This window comes from Alexandromys fortis, unplaced genomic scaffold, assembly GCF_014885135.2.
Source record: "Alexandromys fortis isolate MF-2015 unplaced genomic scaffold, M_Fortis_MF-2015_v1.1 scaffold_161, whole genome shotgun sequence".
NCBI lineage: Eukaryota > Metazoa > Chordata > Mammalia > Rodentia > Cricetidae > Alexandromys > Alexandromys fortis.
The window spans coordinates 963,227-966,748 of record NW_026068073.1 but is presented as its reverse complement, the minus strand read 5'-3'; positions in this window follow the sequence as shown (position 1 = coordinate 966,748).

Sequence of the window (3,522 nt, the reverse complement as noted above, 5' to 3'; positions counted from 1 at the left end):
AAAAAAAAGTTTAAGGGGCTGAAGAGATGGCTCAGCGGTTAAGAGCACTGCCTGCTCTTCCATCTTTCAAAGGTTCTGAGTTCAATTCCCAGCAACCACATGGTGGCTCACAACCATCTGTAATGAGATCTGGTGTCCTCTTCTGGCCTGCAGATGCACATGCAGACAGAACACTGTATACATAATAAATTACTGTCCAGCTAGAACAGGCCAGATGACTCCAGAACTGAGCTGATAATTACTTTCCAGGTAACCAGAGACCTGGAAGGTTCTGGATAGCAATGTCTGCTTTCCCAGAGAGCCAGAGAATAGATGTTCTCCAAACATGCCGAGTCAGGGACTTGGGGTTCCCAGCCCACACTTGTACTCTGAAGACAGGAGATCTTTGAGGGCTTGAGGAGAGCAGGGATGGAGAGGCTCCTCCCACCAGCAGGCAGGGTCTCCTTCCTTCGGCCTCAGTCTAGTTCCAGCTTCGGGGTTGCAATATGGGAACAGGATTATGAAGCACAGTTCAAAGGTTTGGAAGAGCTGGCAAGTGGAGCAAAGGCTTTGCTGAGTCTCTCACAGAGGAGCTGGCGCGTGGAGCAAAGGCTTTGCTGAGTTTCTCACACAGACTTTTTCCCTGACACCATTTGTTCATGGTCCTTGGCCACATAGCCACAAGACTGCCTGAGAATAAATCCCAGGCTGCTGTAGCCCGTGTGACTGGGCAACAGGGAAGCTAAGTTCTGTCCTAGGTTCCAGATAACTCTGGGATTCCTTTGGTCTCAAGCCCATTTCCTGGCACCCATGGATGTAAACTGAGCTTTTCGTTAGCTGCTAGGAACCTCCAGCCTCCCCCCACCCGTCCAGGGCCTGATGGCTTCCGGTTCCAGTTATTGTCATTCTGGTGTTCTTTCTGAACACATCTTAAGGAAGAGTGTCGGGGGCCAGGCTCGACAAAAATACCTTTCTTCCAGAGTGGAGGTGTGGGAATTTAGAAATATAGTAAATGTTAAAAATGCTGCAAGATCCCCAGCGGCAGTAGGCAGGCAGGGGGCCCTGAGAGCAGCCAGTTCCAGGCAGAGACAGCTGCCGGTTCCTGAGCAGAGAGCCCGGGGGTGTGAGCAGGTGGCAGGTAGAAGGGACATGGGCAGACACATCGTACATAATAGAATTNCTTGAACTCCTGATCCTCCTTCCTCCTACTTCTCAAAGCTTGGCTTGCAGCTGTGTGTCACCACGCCCAGCTCTTGTCGTTATTTTATCCCTTTAAAGAGTCTCTTATTTGTTTATTGATTGTGTGTGCGAGTTTTGCCTGCATAGACTATGTACACCATGGGTAGACCTGCTGCCTACGGAGGTCAGGAGAGGGGTGTCAGATCTGAAACAAGTTACCAACGGCTGTGAGTCAGAGTATGGATGCTGAGAGCCGAATCTGGGTCCTCTGCAAGAACAACAAGTGCTCTTGATGGCCGACGCATCTCTCTGGCCCCCTTGTCATTTTGATTACAAAGCACACCCTGATTAGCTGTAAACACCCTACTGTGTGAGAGACCTGGAGCCTGATCCTGCTGGTTTCTACTGTCAACATAGCTTGGTGCCACCCATGAAGTGCCCTTTGCCATCACAGAAGCTCAGATTGGTTCATCAGTGCCTTTCTTGCTTTTATTGCTTTTTCCAGCCTTGAGAGGAGAAGGAATGAAGAATGGAATACTAAGCCATAAACTTCTGGTGCCTGGTAATACGGGCTGAGAGGAGATAGGGCCTTTCCTTGAGCCTGAGAGAGTCAGAGTGNGGTTCCTGAGCAGAGAGCCCGGGGGTGTGAGCAGGTGGCAGGTAGAAGGGACATGGGCAGACACATCGTACATAATAGAATTGGATATTTATTATTTGGGGGGGGGGGAGAGACGAAGGAGAAGAGGAAGAGAGAGACAGAAAAAGGAGAGTGGGAGAGAAGAGGGACTTAGCTCAGCCCACACCGAGCCAGAGTTCCCTGGCACCCGGGGTCTTCTCTGGCCAGCGCGGTCCTCCCTGCGCGAGCTGCAGGTCACCGGGCTGTGGCGTCCTGGGTCTCGCAGCCACTTCCGCTGACGTCCCCGGGTCGCGTGCCCAGGCGGGTAGGGACCGTTATGCCCTGCTTAGACACCAGCCTTCCCTGTGGGATCCGGGCCGCAGCCCTCGAGGCGCTCTTCCTGTCCGCCAAGGGGACCGACTGGACCGGACCGCTAAAGGGAAGCTGTCGGCGAGGCCGTCTTCGAAGACCCCCAAACGGACCCTGGATTGTGAGTAACCCTTAAAAAACACATTTTTAGGTTGGGCCGGACAGCACACTCCTTTAATCCCAATACTGCAGTTGCAGAGGCAGGAGGATTTCTGAGTTCGAGGTCAGCTTGATCTACATAGGGAGTTCTGGGATAGCTAAAGCTACACAGTGAGAACCTATCTCAAAAGAATTAGACCCAGCATTCGGGAGGCAGAGGCAGGCAGATTGCTGGGAGTTCGAGGCCAGCCTACTCTATATAGCCAAGTTCTGGGACAGTCAGAGGTACATAGAGAGACCCTGTCTCAAAATAATAAATACATAATAGGAAATTACACGTGATAATAGAAGAAAATATGTAGAGTTGCTAAGTTTAGCTGCCTCCCCTTCTGAAACCTAAAAGGAGCAAACATTTAACATGAAGGATTTGGCAGTGGGGTCTTTTGGTTTTGTTTTGTACTCTTGAGACTAAGTCTCACTGAGTAGTCCAAGTTGGCCTTGAACTCTTGAACCTTCTGTCAGCCTCAGGAGTTCTGGTGTGCTGGGCATAAAATCATGCTAAAATCAGCTAAAATCATGGTATCTCTTGAATGTTCACAGTATCTACAGCAGGCACAGACACTTGCAGCAGACTGTAGCTTCAATTCCAGGAGATCTGACCTCCACAGGTACCTATACTCATGTGCACCCCTCCACACACACAATTTAAAAAAATCGGGGGGCTGGAGAGATGGCTCAGTGGTTAAGAGCACCTCCTGCTCTTCCAAAGTTCCTGAGTTCAATTCCTAGCAACCACATGGTGGCTCACAACCATCTGTAATGAGATCTGGTGTCCTCTTCTGGCCTGCAGGCAGAGCACTGAGAATAATGTATACATAATAAATAAATAAATCTTTTAAAAAAATCGGCCAGGAGGTACCTCACCAGCAAGTAGCACTCTCTCTTCTCAAAACTTGCTGGATGGCTCCTGCTCTGTTCCCAAAGAGGATGCTGGTTGCACTCAGCCTACAGAAGAGGCCCAGAGGTACTTCCTAGCCAGAGAAAGCCTGGGATCTGCGATCCTGGAACCAGAGCAAGGCACAGCCATTTACAGCCGGGTGTGCAGTAGCCAGTGCTGTTGTCCCTGGCTCTGGGAAGTTGTTAGTGTGTAAAGTGCTGTTAAAACCCTCACTGGAGAGGGCACCCCTCTGAGTGCCAGTCTCAGTGCTGCCTCCTGGCGTTCAGACAGGACACTTACAGCAGCAGGAGCTGGCTAAAGGGATCTGACATGTCTTCTCTGT